The sequence below is a fragment of the Parasteatoda tepidariorum genome, unplaced genomic scaffold (assembly GCF_982258835.1).
Source record: "Parasteatoda tepidariorum strain Cologne lab strain unplaced genomic scaffold, Ptep-v5.0 scaffold_15, whole genome shotgun sequence".
Classification (NCBI taxonomy): domain Eukaryota; kingdom Metazoa; phylum Arthropoda; class Arachnida; order Araneae; family Theridiidae; genus Parasteatoda; species Parasteatoda tepidariorum.
Window position 1 is genome coordinate 69,036 of NW_028257374.1, and position 19,179 is coordinate 88,214.

Below are 19,179 nucleotides of genomic sequence, written 5' to 3' on the forward strand. Positions count from 1 at the left end.
GAAAAAGACTTCATAATAAAAAGGTCACTTGAAACATGATTTTAACCAAGACTTCATGAATCCTGTAATATATTAAAGAAGCACATTCAATAAAAAAAGAGATCAATAAAGAACCTTATCTTTATAAAATAAAGCAAAATCATACTTTTTTTTTAAATGAAAGAAAAAGAAAAAAGCATTAATTTAAATGAACAAATTTCTCATGAATTCAGATTATGTCCGGATACAATTCTTTAATAAATTTTATATATAAGTTAAAAAAGATATTTCAATCAAATAGCAACACTTCAGTTTTTTTCCCATTCCCTTATTTACATAAGTTGAAATAAATTTGTAAAGAAAAAAATATTTAAACGCAAAGCACAGGAAAATAAAATTTATGACAAAACAAATCAACAAAAATGAGTACAACAAAAATACACAAGACTGAAATTGCAAATAAGTCAGATTTAATTTAAACGTACTCCTCAAAAATGTGTATATTAATAATGGGCAGTACATTGCTAAAATCAGGCATGTAAAATTAAATTCTTTGTGTTATGCTTCAGTGCCTTTAAACATTCAGAAATTCAATATTGAACATTTTAATAAGTAATTTAATTGAAGAGTTGTATGAGAAAATAAACAAAAATGTTAAACTAAAACAAACTGAAAAATATTATGAGAAATATATTACTTTTGTAATAATAATATGATTAATAATAATAAAGATTACTAAATAATAATCATTATATTGTAATCATTATTATTTATCATATTATATTATTTTCTAAATGATAATTCTTATATAAATGATAACTATTATATAACATAATATAAATGATCACTATAATAATAAATGATATAATGAATGATTGTTTTTAATAAAAGAGTTAACAGGCTTAAGTTTTTTTTTTGGAATCAAATGAAATAAAGACATTTTTTGAAATTTTCATAAAACTCAAAAATAATATCGAAAGTAGAACTTTTTTACACTTCACACAAAATACAAGATCACTAGGTGTATTTATACATAAAATCGATTATTTAAAAAATATTTTAATTTTCCTTTAATTCTGTTGTGTCAAGTAAGTCATCTGCACCTTTATAGAAACAATTTACAATAACCAACTATGATTTATCCCTGTTTGTAAAGTATTGCTAAAACAACACTAAAGTTTAACATTAACAAAAATTATAGAACTTCATAATTTTTTTTAAATAACTGGTTAAAACATTACAAACATGAAATCTACGTACAAATAAACATGTTAGCATGAAACACTAATTAAAAGCAAATAAAAGCTGTTAAAAAAACTTCTAATTGGGTATGATTTTTTTGAAAATTAACCTTTAATGTACAAAATAAACTTTATCAAGCTTATGAGCTTATTTTCAGAAATATGTTGCATTAACTACAAGATTTAAAAAGCTTTAAACATGCTAGTAATATTTTGAGACCATCATATTTTGTCTTCAATATTAATGTATATTTAAATTAAAATGTTAGAAAAATTGAGCATAATTCTTTTTTTTTACTAATTATTTAGACACAAATTACAACATAAGTATGCCACAACTTAAATAAAAAGCATTAATAAATATGCAAAATAATAAAAAACATAAGATCACACAATCTTAATAACTGATCACACAACTGAAATAAAATAACTTTTACTTAAAATAAAAAAAAACCTTTTTCCTTGGCAGTAAATATTATTAAAAATTAAGCGTACCTTATATAATAAAATTTATCTCCAAAAATACCTCATAGTTGGTTAAATGCATTGAATACATTTTACACATAAAATAATTAACCTTAAAAAATGTTTTATGGGTAAAATAGTGTTTGTATTTAGTTTAATTAATGCAATGACATCAAAATTAATTAAATAAATAAAAATAATATATACTTTGTCAATTAAAAATAAATACTAAGACCTGCACTTTTTATGTAACTGTCAAAAATAATTGTTATAAAAATTTTTTTAAAAATTAAGCACATGATAAAGATGTTTGCAAAAGAGCAAAGCACATAACAAGTTTTTAGCAACAGTTATCAAATTTCTACAGACACTGACACTCTTTATCATTATCTTTAAAAATTAAGTACACAATTTTTTGCCACACATTCATTGTAAATATTTAAATAAAATGCCTTACGACTGTATGAAGGCTAGTAATTGATCAGATTTTAATTGGAATTAATATATAATAGTACTTTTTCATTCATTTTAATCTAATATAAAAAAAGAAAGTTTAATTGGAAAATTTTCAAAATTAGGTATGTTATAAACTCTGATTATCATGATCGTTTTAATAGAATAATTTTTAAAACAATTTTTACTTTATTTAAATTATTCAACTCCAAAATTAACCTAATAAATTAGAATCAGATTAGGAACAGTCATTATTTTATTGAAACTTAGCGACCAGGAAATAAAATTATTTTCACATATTTTTGGCAAAAACAAAATAACTTTTGAAATACAATGGGAAGACACTTCAAAATGCAATGATAAATAATAGAGTAGAACCCGAATTATACAACACCCAGGGGACTAGGGGTGTGTTGGAAAATTGAAATCCTTTTTTTGACCTTTTTATGTCAATTTTATAAGTGTGAGTAAAATTACTCAAAGCAATCAGCAATGATAATATAATCCCTTATCAGGCATGGGAGTAGGAAAAAAACAAAAAGTTTAAAAATACCTATCAATTCAAATAATGAAAACACAATAAAAAAGCATGTGAAACTATTTTTTACAAAAAGCAAATATTTAAATTATTTAGATACTTGTTTAAAGTTTTTTTTTTTTTTTACTTTATCTACAAATTGAGAGTCTAACAAAAGTTTTTCTTAAAAATAAATCATGATTAACAGAGCTGCCAACATGGATAGGAAAAAATCCAGTAGATTTTATGAAATAACATACATTTCATGATAATTATGGCATTATGTACTAAATATTTTACACATAGGGAATTTTAGGGATCTTTAACGTCATCAAAATAGAAACACTATAATATTGCCCAACTAGGATTGACATTAGATGAACTTAAAATGCTATGTATTATGTTTACACACAATTTTGAATAGTAGTAGGCATTTAGTTCCTCAAAGAAAATTAAAAGTCTTTTAATTGAAAAAGGGAGTTCAGAATAAATAAAATAACAGTACTTCTTAATACGAAAAAAGTTTTAAATTGATTATTATAAATGAGGCTCGCTTCATAATGTATCAGTAATACATATTTAAATATTCAAGCAAGCAGCAATCAGTGCAAAAATGCTATTTTAATAGGGAACTTACTTTTAGGAAACTTACTCAATTTTAGGGAATTGTACAAAAACCAGGAGAATTTTTTTTAAACCAGTAGACAAGGAGAAACTGGCCAAAATCCAGTAGACTACTAGAAAATACAGGAGAGTTGGCAGCAGAGAATAAAAATAAGGAGAGTAAAATCATATTAGAGTAAAATAGCAAAATAATGTAGAAATATTATTTAAAAAAATCAATAGTTAATATAGCATTTTCTCTCTTCTAAAATTTAGAAACTTTGAATAATCCTATGTCTGTCTTACCCGCATTTTTTTTTCTGTCATAAATAAAATAATCCTATGACACAATAGCATTAAAAAATAAGTCATTCTCAATTTTTTTTGGTCATTTCCTAGGAGTTTTTCAGAATTGTGATCATGATAGTAATTAATGAGTTTAATGACTAAAAAGAAACAATACATCAGCTAGAATGCAATATAGTTTAACAAGCGTTGAAAGAGGTGTTGGATAACTGAGGGTCTACTGTATTATGCATATAAATGAAATATATTTGTCAATAATTTATAATGAGTTTTTAACTTTTAATTAAGTAATAAACAAATAGAACAACATGACATGCAAAACACAAATACTAAAAACCAGCTTGCTGAAAAATTGATTCACGAATTCTTAAAGATCAAGAATTTCTTTTGATCATTTAACAATGAATTATATGTGTTTTTAAATTGATTATAATTAGGGTTGCAAGTTTGTCGTCAAATTTCACATAAAATTTAGAAATTTCCGAGGAATACAATTATAAGCATGTAAAAGAACAGAAAAAATTGTTCGATTTAATTTAATTTAGTTTTATGTAACGTTAAATTTATTCATATAAATATTGCAAATTGCAAAATTATTCTTTATGTTTTTTCTTTCTTCAAATATTTGTTTGCTAACATTTCTATACGTTTTTTGGTGGAAATTTTTTATAAATTTCACAGTCCTGGCCATATAGCCTGTGTTACCTCCTCACTCAGTTAATTGTCATTTCAATTCATTTTTGGTAAAGTAAGAGCTTATTGCACTATTTGGAGGGCATGTTGCTTTTATTAATTGACAATTGAAAAGATAGTAAGCAACAGAAAAGATAGTAAGCTTAATAAGATTTGGACTATCTCTGAACTATTTTCATGTGAAATTGCTATTGATCTATTTTCCTAAACATTTTATCAATAAAAAATTATCAATTTTAAAGCTGCAGAGAAGTAGTAATAGTTGTTAGAATTAGTGTTGTTGAATTAGAATGAGGTGAAAAAACTTCTCTGTTTAAACAATTTTTGCAAAAATCACAGCACTTCAAAAAATTTCTGGATTTAAGAATAATAAATCATGGAAATGAGCATGAAAATTCATTCCCTGACAAACTTGCAACCCTAATTATAACACATATTACTTCAATGACTTTTTCATGACTAGTAATTGACTAGTCTACTATAATAAATCAGAATAAGATTAAAAATAAAAACTAACGGGAAACATAACACAATTGAAAAACTGTTAACAAAAATATGTAAATACAAAGTTATATGTAAATACAAGTTGAATTCAGAGAATAAACAAAATCAAAATAGTTACTAGAATCGCATTTCAATCTACTACAATATAATTTTTCTTAAAAAATAAAATGAGATTCTATAAAAAGAGATGATTAGAGTAAAACACATACAAAGATATCCCAAAATAGATTGCAATTTACTTGTCTGTACTGCTTATAAAATATTAAAACAAGAATTTGAATAAAATACAGGGATGTTATTCACCAATTAATAACTGTATAATATAAATAACAATTTAATAACTACATAGAGCAGGGTTTCTTAACCTGTGGTTCATGAACCCCTAAGGGGTCCATGAGTCATATTTTGGGGGTCCGCTAACTACTCCAAATTTTTAAAACGTTTGGAGGCCTACCCATTGCTTGTAAAGAGATCTATGGCAGCTATAATTCCGTTTGCTACGGTGTATCTTTGCAAAGCGGGATTTTCCACACTCATGACAATAAAAACAAAACATCGAAATCGATTGAATGTTGAACATGATATGCGCGTTGCTTTGTCAAAATCTATCCCCCAATTCAATTTGTTAATTAAGGAAAAGCAGCAGCAACCTTAACATTAAAAATTTTAATTTAAAAAATTTTGTATGCTATTAAAATAATAAAATTAAATGCTTTCTAATAATTGATGTTTTTTGCAATTACTTTTTCCACAGGGGGGTCGTCCGTGACTTCTTAAAAAATTTTAAAAGGGGTCCATTATACCAAAAAGGTTAAGAAACACTGATCTAAACGGTTTGAGAGGGGAATTTATTTTTAAAATTTATTCGAATTCTCAGGAACTATTCGTACGATTTCGCTGTCTTTCGGTATTTTTTCGATTGGTTATTTAAAATTAAATTCTTTAAAAAGATGTAAAAAGTTTGGAAAGCATATATTTAAAAAATTTTTTTTGTCTATTATGAAATAAAATAATTAAAAATAATAAATACTTACTAAAAGCTATTTTTTGTATGGTATTATCTTTTGATAAACGAATTTTATAATTGCGTTTAAAACTTTTCAATTCGCTTAAAAAGTCCTCGCGTGATGGCAAATAATGCAAAAAAGTCTAAATAACATTTAAGTGTCCAAACTTTGGACAGCTCTCCTGACAAAACTATTGGAACCATATTACCCAGATTGCGATTGAGACTACCACCTATATTTTGTGGATCCGAAATCCGAATCCCCCGAAAAAAATTTAAGTTTATTCAGAGAAAGTACGATATGTGTCTGCTTTCGTAGCTTAAAATGTTTTATGCATTAATTAATTAGCATATTAGTATTTACTCCCTCGAACCATTAAGATTGAGTACTAGAACGTGAGGATCCAATCATCAGATAAAAAGTTATTCAAATTAGTTCGGTTCTTTTTTTCGCACTGTAAATTGATGAACCGTTTATTTTAATGGAAGAAAAGATATTTTCTTACTAATTTTTGATATACTACAATTGAAATAAAAAAGCAATTTTGAATTAATTTTTAAAATAAGAATATTAAACGCTTCACAAAATTGCACGTATTCGAAATTTTTTTTCATTTATCATTTTTTTAATAAATATGCGCCGTCGATAAAGTCATGAAAAGTTTAAATTGTTAACAGAAAAAATTCGAGAAAAACTCTTTAGAATAACAAACTGACTCATGCAAACATGAAAAAACATTGCGTAATTATTTCTCATTTTTAATAAGCCTATTTTTTTTTCATTCAAAAATATTTTGGACATGGTTGTAAATGAAATTCTCCAACAAAATTCGTCTCGTAAACGTCGTGAAATAGTGACTATATTTCAAAAATAGTTCGTAGTCACTGCATTTAAAAAAGTAATTGTAGTTAATTACATTTGTAATACAGTAGTCATAGTTGTATGTAGTTAACTACAATAGCAATGCAGTTTTTCAGACTACTGCCAACGCCTCAAAATAGTTCTGTCTGAACAAGTTTCAACCGATTTATGATCTGAAAAGAAAATTTTATTTAACCGCCTTATAATTTTGCCCTTAAAAATAAGATTTCTGGCCGCTGCTTTCAACTGATACGAACCAAAAGGATCAAGTACAGGACTGTGTACCAGCCTTATTAATTAACCTCCTTATGTTAGAACAACAAAAAGTTTCGCTAGATATGGTGGGGAAAAAAAGTTTTAACTCATTTTTAAGCAAACAACCACGTGCTTATATTTTTAGTCAAAAATAGACCATTACTGGAGAATCAGTTTGCCAAATATTTTTATCTCAAAAGCAAAAAAATTGTTGCGGCCAAAACATCTTGTATCCAACTTCTGATAAATTATGATAATTCAGAATTTTGATTTGAAGGAAAATTTAAAACTATTTCACGGTATATTAGCTCATCGAAGAAAATTTTTATTTTGCTCAATTTTTCATCAGTTTACCTTCAGAAGTAAATAACATTTGTAAGAATTTTTAACCGAATTTTTGAACTATAAGTAAGAGAACATATATTTTATAACCGTCGTTGAACAGCCGACCCAATTTCATGGGTTTACGACTACTTACGTTCAACTCCGTAGCCTTGTAATTTTGAACCAATCCAGAAGACAAGGAAACTCCTGGATCAGTACCCCCACAGGTATTGATTTGTTATGGGAACATGGAGGACTTTGAGACTCGACAGATTTAACGTGCATCAGTCACCATTTACTACACGGGCAGTCTTCGGCCGGCGAGGATCGAACCCACGACCTCTTGGACTTGGGCCCAGCGCCCTACCGACCAGGCTATCCCGGCCAATAGGCGAACTATATTAAAAAAATCGGCATTTGGCATCTGAAAATCTATCTTACTGCAAAAGAAAATCCACACAAACCTGTATGCCAGCTTGTTTTTGCATGCCTACCTTTAACCCTTTCTCTGTTGGTATCGCATCTCGGCCTTTTTGTGGCCGTATGGTAGACTTCTCATGCCATGTGAGGAAGAAAAAAAAATTACATCATTGAAATTGAATTCGTCGCTACCTACTCGATTCTTTAAATCCTGTGATTACTTTTGTATTTCTGAATATTGCTAAGAGATGGCGCAACTAGTCCCACTTTCGTCACAATTTTCGCATTGAGATTTTCCGCCTTGAATTGAAATCAAAATCAATTTGTACTTTCTGCAATTTAGCTTTCATTAATGTTACCGTTGCATGTCAAAATAGTTATGATGTATTCGGAGAGTGAATCCAATGACAGTGAATTTATTATCTCTCTATCCGAAGATGATAGTTCTGAAAAAAGTATTTACAAAAATATTTTTTACCTAAGTTTAATAACTATTTCTTGAAGATCATACACACTTTAAAGCAATAGAGTTAATAAATATGTTATCACATTGAATTTTTTATAAAGATAAAACAGGGAAAACTGGAGATCAGTTGTTGGGACGCCAACAATACGTCATGTTAAAAACTGCTTGAGAACAAATGTTTTGCATTTGTGAAGTTAGGATATTAATTTTCAGCAATAAAAAAAATGCTTATTTTAGGTCTGAAATTTGAAAAAAATCCGACAACCAACCACATGCATGCAGCGTAAGTGAAAGATAAACCGATAAGCTATGCTTATGTTTAATGATAATTTATTTTAAATGATTAGCCTATCGTGAAATTTAAAAAAAAAAATAATTAAGCAAGGCAATCACAGTCCGCTTTTTCAAAACACGTGAAATACTTACTTAAACCATCTCTTTTACAGTCGTTCTATTGAAAGAACTCCCCTCGCCATTCGTCTGGAGCAGAGACGGTGACGAACTATTTCAAGTTGGAGTGTTGGGTCAATATTTAAGATAGGTTTGGTGAGAGAAAGGGAATCAGGGGAGAAAAGCACCCTCTTGTGATAAACTTTTTCTGCTATTTTTCTGGTTTCCATAGCAGTAGACGGCTTTAAACTTAGTCCTAAGGTGATTTTTTAAATAGACAAACTATAAGTTATTGTCTCATTCCTCCCTGTTCTCGTAATCTTTTGCACCTTGCACACATTCGTTTTGTAAAATATAAGTGTCACTATTTTTTGAATAAATTTTTATTGTAATTTATTATTTGAAATGTCGATTACCACGTTTATTCTCTTATAATTTTCTTTGTAATTTTTACAGAACAAGATGTGGCCTTCTTTCCTGATAGAGTTGAGTCCTGATGACGTTGATTCAGGTGTATAATGTGATACACCATAATTCAGGTACGAATTTCATTCTCATGTTCCATTCATTTTAAGATCTCCCAGTGCCGACCAAATATTTAGTTCAATTTTCACTTCTCAATAAGGAATAAAAAATACTAAGAGGTTCCGCCCCCTGCTCGCTAACGCTCGCCAACCCCCGAGAATTGCTACGCAATCCTATGTAGTTCACGCCGTGAACCATGGCTCGCTGCGCTCGCTCGCCAATGAACACAATGTTCTAGCACAAAGACATAGTATATTATCATCAAAGACATAGTATTTTATCATCAAAGACATAGTATTGTACTTATGTAGAAGAATTCTATCAATGTTCTTATTGGCTTTTAAAAAAGTATATTAGCTATTTAGATTATACATGGTGAAAAAATCAAAACATTAGCTAAATGAGAAACATATTAGCAAAATAAGTTATCAAATATTGCAGTTGCTCACCTAAATTCAACTAAATGTGTATAATAAATTAGTTAATGCTAGAAATTCTGAAAGTTTTAGAAAAAAATTTTATTATTTAAAAATATAAACTTTAAACCCTAACTTTTCCTTGTGAGATAATAACCCTCAAAAAGTCTTTCATTTTCAAGAACACAAAAATTTGTTTTATCGCCAAATGAAATATTTTTTGGTGATCAGCATTATTGAAATCAATTTCTATATTAATTAACATTTGTGATAAAGTACATAACATTTTAGAACAAAATAAGGATGTTTTACATACAGTAAATTAAAATGCATGGCTGCTAGCATTACCCGAGAAATACCACGTAGAGGTCGCCATGCTGCATTTCTAATCGGGGAGTTTTGATTTTGACAGTTTCCCTTGCTTACTGCCAATAGAAGTTTCAATTAAATTTTTTCCAAAAAACATTTTTTTCTGCAAAGCTCTAAGAAATTAACACTAAGCATTTAGAATTTCTTTGAAAACGCAATTATAGATTTGGCATCTTGGAGCAATTACTGAAAGGCTGTCAAATGACTTAACTCTTGACAGGCCAACATAAAGTTGTCCGTAACTAAAAACTTGTTTAGTCAATACTAAACTGATTTTCTCAAAAGTCTGACCTTGTGACTTATTTATAGTCATGGAGAAGGCCAGCCTAATTAATTCCTAATTGAGTTTAAATTAAATATTATCATGTTATAAGGGCATGAATCTGAACTGAACAACCTGATAATGCTAACTCTGGTTATTGTTTCCGTTTTTAAAAGCGCTATATGTTGAGCCACCTCATGTGACATTTGCCATGTGACATTTTTATTAGCAATCATTGGTCGATTTTCTAACGTTGCCATTCGGGGAGTTGCAATGAGGCTTTTTTTTGGTGCCGTGTAAGAGAAATATATATATAGATTTTAAGTTTTTATTCTAGTTAGAGTAATACTATTTATGTTTGCTTGTTTTTTGAAGAAAAAAACTCTTAGTGTAACTTATTAATGTTGCTACTTGTCCCTTTTGCTGACTTTTTTTTTCTCTTTCTCAAAACTGCAATTTCCAAACACAGGTTACATACTTTTTTTAAAAACTATTTCTCCTATGAACTTGAATTTTGATGCACACAAATACTTTTCATTTTTATTAATTTAAGAGATGCTTTTTTGCCCAAATGGTTATAGGAAATAACATCATTAAGAAAATGGCGTTGCGACCGTTTCTGACAGTTCCTTTAGTGACCCTTTATAATTACAATTTTCTGGCAATTTATAAAATTTATTAAACAGCAATAAAAATTATAGAAAATTGGTAACTTAAATTTGATCTCCAAAAAGTTTCGTTTGCTTGACCGCTAAAAAATGCCAACAGTTTTTCGCTGATTTTTGACAACAAAAGAAAACTAAATGTTTGAATTTAATATCGAAATCAGAAAATTGACATCCAATAAATGTTTCGTAATTTCTCCACAAAAAAAGGCATAATAATCTTCAAAATAAATTATAGTTAGTTTTCGACGAAAAAGAACAGACATTTAAATTTCGCCTTCAAATTTAAGCCAAGTTTACGACATTGTTAATCCAAATAAAATATTCATTTGTTAAAAACAGTTTTGGATTAAATAAATTTTTAACTATATTTTGGCTTACAAAATAATTCATTTTTACTTTCAAACAGCTCGTTGCTGGAAATTATTAGTACATATTAAACTGCCAAAATTTTTTTATTCTACCCGCAAAATAATATGGCGCAACAAGAGAGAACTATAAAACTTTTTGTCCTTGAAATAACAGTTTGAATTTTGTCTTCAACTGTTAGCCTATAGTAGTAAACCTTTATCCCACCAGAAATGGTGTCTTCAAACTGTTGGTCCATAGTTAGCATTTGTTAGCAGTGTAGCATTTGTCTGTGTATTCTAAAAAAACTCCAAGCCAGGTGGATTTTATTAAGGAAACAGTCTTTTATTTAAATAGCTTTTATTGACTTTTTTTAATTTTTTAACTTACTGCAGAGAAGATTGTGCTCCGGAAAAAAATCCGGATTTCCAGATTTTTCTCTAACCGCGATCCCGAAATCCAAGGTCCAAAAGTTTAGAGAAATCAATCACATATATGTATAAAAATTCTTGTATACAATTTTATTTAGAAATATTAGAATTGGAATTTATACTTGGCATCTCTTTCATTTGTAAATATTTTTTCTGGTAGAATAATAAATGTGATTAGTGATAAAAATAAACCTATTCATAATTATTAATTTAAATTATGCTGCATATTATTTATTTAGAATTTCATGTTCTGAAAATATCAGTGATTTAAATTTATAAAACCAATATTTTTTTTGAAAAGCAGCATTAATGATTTTACTCAAGAAATTTTCAGGATTTTTGAGTTGGGCTCACAACTTTTTTGTCCATTGTGTATAGACATATTGCCTATTGTATTCAAATTGAATTTATTGATTATTTATAGTTTTCAATTAATAGTAATTTTTATGATGTAATAATGCATCAGACGTCTACTGCTGCTGCTCACAATAATTCCTGTTAAAATGATACAACAGACGTGACAGAAACAATCAGTATCTTATCTACTACAAGTTGTTTGATACAATGATTTAAAAGATATTTTCATGTCTTCAAATTGCAGAAGTTCAAATTTTATTTTTTTGAAGTAAAACTTCGTTTTTAGAAATAAGTGAATAATTTAAATTTTTATGAATTTATATACATCAAGTACAGTGTGCAAAAAAAATCAAACCACTGTGCATAACTTTTTGTCCAATGATCGGATTTTCTCGTTCTAGGACTCAAACTAAATGTTTCCGAGAGGAGACTTCAAACGTAGTAATTTGTGTGGACGATATTTTAAGTTACGAAATCATAAACAAAAACGTTCTTTCTCTGAATAAACATAACTTTTTTTTAACAGATTTTAATTTCTGACCCTCAAAATATAGGGGGGTGCCGCAATCTTTCCCAATATCAAAATAGATTATTAATAAGATTGCACTTCTTAAAATTTTTACTGTGCGAATAAACTTTAATAATACGGATATTTTTTAATTTTTTCTGAAAGAAATTTCTTCCTAGTTAAAGTTATTTACTTTTTTTAATGGTACTTATTACACAAATAGTTAAAATGTTAGTAATGTATAGTAATCCTTTTTTTGTTGTTGCAATTCATCCCATTTACTTTAAAATCAGCCTAATCATTCTAAATATCAAATCATTAAATCATCAATCAAAATCAACAATTAAAATCAGCTAAATCATTCTAAATATATTACAGTCATGTTTTAATTCGTACTAGTTGTGCTTTACATTGCTCCTGCTTAAGCAAGTATTTTTCATAAATTGTGCTGAATCTTTTTATCAGGAGTTTTCTATAAAAATCTTGGATTTGTTAAAAGTACTAATTAAAATACATTTGGTTGTAAAATTTGAGAAATTGATCATTATAATTTCAAGTAGTTTAAAATTATTGTTCTTAACACTTCTAAAGTTAACATCTGTTTCTCCAATAAACTATCCGATTTTCAAATTATCATATCAAATCATACCATGTAATGTACAGTTCGCCAAAAAAAAGGAAAAAAAAGGTATGACTCTGAATAATTTTCGTTCTAATGATCGGATTTTCACCTAAATGTCTTTTCCTCATCTTTCCTGCCGCCCTTAACATAACAAGTTTAGTTTCCAATCTAATAATTTTAATTATTTCTGTTTCAGGCTATTAAATGTTATGTCCAAATAGATTTAAATTCTGGGGTTAATTGTCACGTTTCGATTGAGCATAAATGAAACATTAACATTCTTGTCTTTTTACAATGAAATAAAAGAGCAATTTCTATTTATGATTTCTAAAAAAAGTATATTAAAACTATTTGCTGAATTACAGCTATAAAATAGTTTGTTATCTAAACATCTCTTGATATATCTTATTTTAGTATTAACCCTTTGCTGTCGTATGTCTACTCTCAGCCACCAACACTTTTTTATCGTTCCAGACGTATATCTGCTCTCAGCCACCCCAGCAAAGATGTTAGCCACAGCTTAATGGCCAACTACATATAATACGACACTGTGAAGATGTAAAGAGTAAAGATTGTTCTGAATGTCTAAACAGAAAAATTAAAGGCCAAGCTTATTATTTTTGCGACACATGTTCTCGAAAACCAGGGCTTCATATTGGAGACTGCTTTGAAAGATATCACACGATGGAGAACTATAAAATATAATTTATACTCAAAATTAAAACATATTATTGAGTCACATATATCTAAAGTTTACAAAAAGAATTAATAAATTTTATTTTTCCTTCATAATCTTGTATATTATGTATTACTGTTTGTTCAACGGGAAGTAATTCCGACCAGCATGACACCCATGTATAAACTTAATACGACAGTAAAGGGCTAAGAAAATTAATAAAAAAATAAAGTTAGAAAAACAACAATTTTTTATAATTATATTTTAAAAATGAAGCATGGTTTTGGAATCTTTTTACAATTTTCTATTTTTAGTGTTTGCTTTTTCTCAAAGTAAGGCATATCGAGCATTTTCCGGACAAATATAAAAATGTTTTTTTTTTTTTTAAAGGAGAGTTTTTAACTTTAAGCAAGTTTTATCAACATTAACCTTTTTAAGAGGATACTTTCTTAAAGTTTGTGGGCAAGAATAAGTTTGGACATCAAAGTAAAATTGTACGTACATAATGTTCATTCATTTAAAAAACAAAGCAATCTGTTACATATGCATTTACTTTTCATTTCTCAAAAAAACAATAATTTATTTTCATTTTTTGAAAAATTATTAGGAAGATCAGAGAGTAATGTCGTTTTGGTGCATTAAATATTCGTTAGTCTTAAGACTAACGAATGGAATTTAAAAACCAATTTATTTTTTTTCTTCATCCATTTCGATTCATTTTCGTTCCGGCATTGAAATTGTTGTTGCTAACGAGGGTGAATACATCATTGATTCAAAACAAAATCTTGATAACAGATATCAAATGCACCGAAACGACATTACCTTCTGATGTCCCTAATAGTATGCTCAGTAAATAGTCAGTAGTAAATAGTCAGTGTTTAGTATAGAATTTTTGATCAGCAGAATATTTTTAATTTCTTAACAAGATTTAATTCTTAGATAACTGACAATAAGTTTTCTTTTAATAAAAACTTGACAATAATTTAAAAAATAATTTTATTTTAAAGAAAACCTAAATTGAAAAAAAAATACAAAAATTATTAGTTTAATAAGAAAATAATATACGTGGTAGCGTAAAGAAAAAGATTTTGAGAAATGTTAAAGTTCAATTAAATAATTGATAAATAGTTCTGCAAAACACGCGCGGACAGGTAATTAAAAAAAATGTAAGATTAAGGCAATATATAAGATGTTGAGAAGTTTTACGATGCTTAAATATGTTGACTACGTATTCGTATTAATAATTCTAAAATATATACTGAAGAAATTGATAAATATATTATTCCAAATCAATGCATACGTATATATATTATTGAAATTGTATCAGTTATTGAAAAAAACAACTAAAAAACTAAAATTAAAAAGCTGATGAATAATCACATTCTATAAGAAACATGCTCTTATAAAACTCAGCATTCCTTAATATACTATTCTTATTTAATAAAATGTTTTATTCAAATCTCTTTATTAAATTACGAATAAGTTTTTAGACGATTAAAAATGAAACATCGTATTTTATAATTTAAAAAAAAAGGATTAGCAATCGGTTATTAACGAAAAAAATATGAAGTTTTACTCTACGCGCGTAAGTTAAATTTCTCGTAAATTATCTACTTTTAAATATTAATCATCCCTATTTAAATATTTCTTCATCTTCGACAAATTATTTTTTTAAAAACAATTTTAATTTTTCTCCGCTTCTTCTAAAAACGGTTGAAACTTCCGATTTTTTAGAGAAATACGAAGCTTAAAATGTTATAAAAATTATACCTCATAATTCAAATTTTTTTATCCTCAATTAAATAATAAAAAATAATAAGTAATTGTTAAAAATTATTTTTTTATGAAACTATCTTTGAGTAACTCATGAAACTATCTTTGAGTATCTTTTATGAGTGGGTGCATTTTTGTTTTTTTGAAATGATTAATTAATTTTTAAAATATGACTAAAAACGCAAAAAGTGAAATTAACATTAGGGAGTCCGAACTTAGGATCGCTCTCCTGACCAAACTATGGGGACCATATTTTTCAGATTGCGGCTACCCCCTGTATTTTGAAGGTTAAGAATCCAAATACGTAAAAAAAATATATATATTAATTCAGAGAAAGTTACGTTTCTGATTTCGTAACTTAATAGTTGTCATTAAATAATTAGCATATTTGAGCTCACCCCCCAAGAACCATTATGATTGACACTTAGTGCGAGAAAATATGATCGTTAGAAGGAAAGTTATTGAGGGTGATATATTTTTTTGAGCACTGTATCATTTAATTAAAACTATCAAGCTTCTTTTACGTCATCTGGTTTTTTGAAAAATATTTTGTTTTCGTAAAAGGGTGTGTTTTATTTATTTTAGTCGATCTTATTTTAGTGGTTTGAACAAAAAAAACGCACCAGCTTTGTATTATCTTGGCTTAAATCCGGCAACCCTGTTCGTCAGCTCACTAGCTAAAATGTAGTCATGGCAGAAATTGGTTTTACAAATTTTCTATAAACCTACCGTTTAAAAAAGCAGTAACAGGTGTTAACTAATGTTTTATTTGGAATTTTAGAAAGATAAGTAGAACCCAGACTCCCTCCAAGGGGTGTATACGGAGGATTAAAAATTAAAATATTACATTAAATATTTGTTGATTACAGCATAAATTGTAAGATGAAGTAAATGTTAGAATTTTCGAAAACAGAATATTGAATTTTCACTCAAAATCAGGGTTGGCAGGTTTTTGACATGTGACAGTTTTGGACGGTTTAAACAATGGTTTAAACCGTCACGTCAAAAACCTCACTGTCAAAAATGTCGAAAATGTCAAAAACCTATATTCATATGTGAAATTTAATTAATACATAAAATTTATATATTTTTTATAAAGGATAGCGTTTCTAAATATGTTCTAGAAAAAATAAATTTAAAATTTTGAAGAAAACACTTATATTTTGAATAGTAACCAAAATCTTGTACTTTTGAAAGCTCACATCTTTTGTAATATTATGTATTCATTTTCATGTGTTATTGAAAATCTGCAGTGATATTATTAAGAAATTTACTTATAACCAAATTTAGTGTATAGTATAGATTATACTAAAAATTTGACATTTTTAAAGATAAACATTACCAGTTTTGTACATTAGACATCTTTTAAAGAAAAATCTTTTTAATATTCTTTTAAATCTTCTTAATAATCTTTTTAACAAAAGACAATACAAATTTAAGTGCTTTCTGTTAAATACACAGAGTAGTTAGTGTCGATTTACAGTATATTCAGCCTATTCATTTACTATGCTGGAAATTTAGTTTATCCAAATACTTGTGAATTTCATTTTACTGAATACTATATAGTTTTGTTGAATATCTAAATATTCAGCTGTTGAATAATTACTTCTTGCTTTCAAGATATGCATTATTTGTATTCTTAATACAAGTGGGGGAAAAATTAAGAGGTAAAAATTGTTTTAAAATAATAAGTGTAATAATTATAAATAAATATAATAAACAATATGAAATATATTTATCATTATTCCCAAATATAACTACTTTTAAATTCAAATTAACATACTGGATAATAAAGATATTCGGTATAACATTAAAAAAATTTTTCATACACTTGTATCAAGTTTGTATTTATACAACATAACTTGTAAGTTCCTTATAAATATTAGTTATATGTTCCTTATATGTCAAAAATGCATAGTAATAAACTTTTAATTTTCTTAAGTATCAAAAAAAAATTTTTTTTTTCAAAATATAAATATTTAAAGAAATTTTGCAAAATTTTTCTGCACATGCATTTGAATATCAATTTCTGAGATTTTATATCTGTTATTTTACCTTAATTTTAATTAAAAAATATTTTAAAACCTGCTGATTACCTATAGTATAATTAATTTTCAATATAATGCATGGCAACTGTTGGTAGTTTTGAAGTTTATATATTTTCTTGGCAAACTTCAGTTTTTGACATTTTTGACGAGTTTTTGATGGTTTAACCCACTGACGGTTTTGATATTTTAATTTTGACCTCTTCCAAATGGTTGCAATATCTAGAAACTGCGGTTCCTGAAATAGCCACTTGCCTGTTCTAAAACCCCTTGCCAAACGGTAAGAGATAATTCCTCCCCCCTTACAATGGGAAACGGTGGTTTGAAGGGCCATTTTTCTCCTATTATTTACTTGACAGGTGGGGTGGTTTACTTCTTGAGGTGTTGTAATTATAGACTGTCCGCACTATTCACTTTGCTGAGGTCATTTTGAACATGAAATAAATACTTTTGCAGCCTGTTTGAAAATATTTCATATGATCTGTGAGTGAGCATGGAATCTCTTGCGGAAAAAAAAAGAAAAAGAAAAAAGTAAAATCTAGCGTTGCGTTTTAAAATTTGTTTTTATCAATATTTTTCTCTTTATCATATCATTGTCCTTTTTATTACAGTATTTTTTGTCGATAACGTAGAATATTTTATATAGAATACATCAAGATGTATCTAAAAATAATCCGGCATATTATGTAGAAGTGCAAGTGTTTAATTAATTTGGAGTAATCAACTTTCCCATTAATAGTATAAAGACAGAAATATTCTTTGAAGTTGTGCGAAATATTTCAAACAAACCTTTTTTAATAATTCATTTGCATTAAATCGGTTATTTAAAAAATGGCATGGGTATTTTTTTTCTAACTTTTTTTTTTTTTTTAGAATGAAATAATAAGTATTTATTCTAGAGATAAAGTAAATATGGTAATAAAATTTCAGTTTTTATTTTTTCAACAATGCAAAGGTTTATTTAGAAGTTATAAAAATTGTAGTAAAACGAAAATAAAATATCTATTTTAATTATTAAGTCCATTCAACTAAAATTCATTTAATAAAAGTTTAAAATAATGATATCAATTCACGGCTCTCGTTTTTTCTACATTAAATAAATGTTATGACAGATGAATAAAGAGTATAGTTGTTATGCAATTCATTTCCTTTCTGTACAAATCTAAATTTATACCTAAAAACATAGCAAAGCCAATGCTAACTCGATTTAGTAAAATATGTGACTTATTCTCACTTTGAAATTATCTATTTAATTTCTAGATATGATGAAAGTTCGTATGAACACTTAGTAGCAAAATAAAAATTACTAAATATTTAGTTTTTGTTTCTTCAGCTGTTTAGACTTTAACTCTTTTAATTATTAACTTTACATATTTCATGAAACTATATCTCGTTCATTATAACTATTCAATAATACTTTTATATTTACTCCAGCACATTAATTTGTGTAATTTAAGTCCACTTTACCTTAATTGAGTTATTTTATTAGAGTTTGTTACAATCATCAGAAGTTGATGGTATATTTTTATAAATTTACTATCAACACATAATTAGTAGAGACTTTACTTTTAACATTTAGCTCCCTTATTTTCTCTTATATTTTTGTAAATCAGGGAGGGACATCAGATTGACTATATATTATAAATCCCAAAGCTTAGGGAGCAATTAGAGTTGAAAGTTAAATAAGCTTAATTTACA

General features: G+C 27.2%; 1 long non-coding RNA gene across 3 annotated transcripts in view; it reads left to right on the forward strand.

Annotated features, from left to right (window-relative positions):
* The window catches only part of LOC147800837 (uncharacterized), a 118,974-nt gene that overhangs the window by 53,909 nt on the left and 45,886 nt on the right, over nucleotides 1-19,179 (forward strand). For all 3 annotated transcript variants that reach the window (XR_015431076.1, XR_015431077.1, XR_015431078.1), the window contains one exon: nucleotides 8,941-9,023. This is a non-coding gene — a long non-coding RNA (uncharacterized LOC147800837). The remainder of the gene's footprint in view (nucleotides 1-8,940; nucleotides 9,024-19,179) is intronic.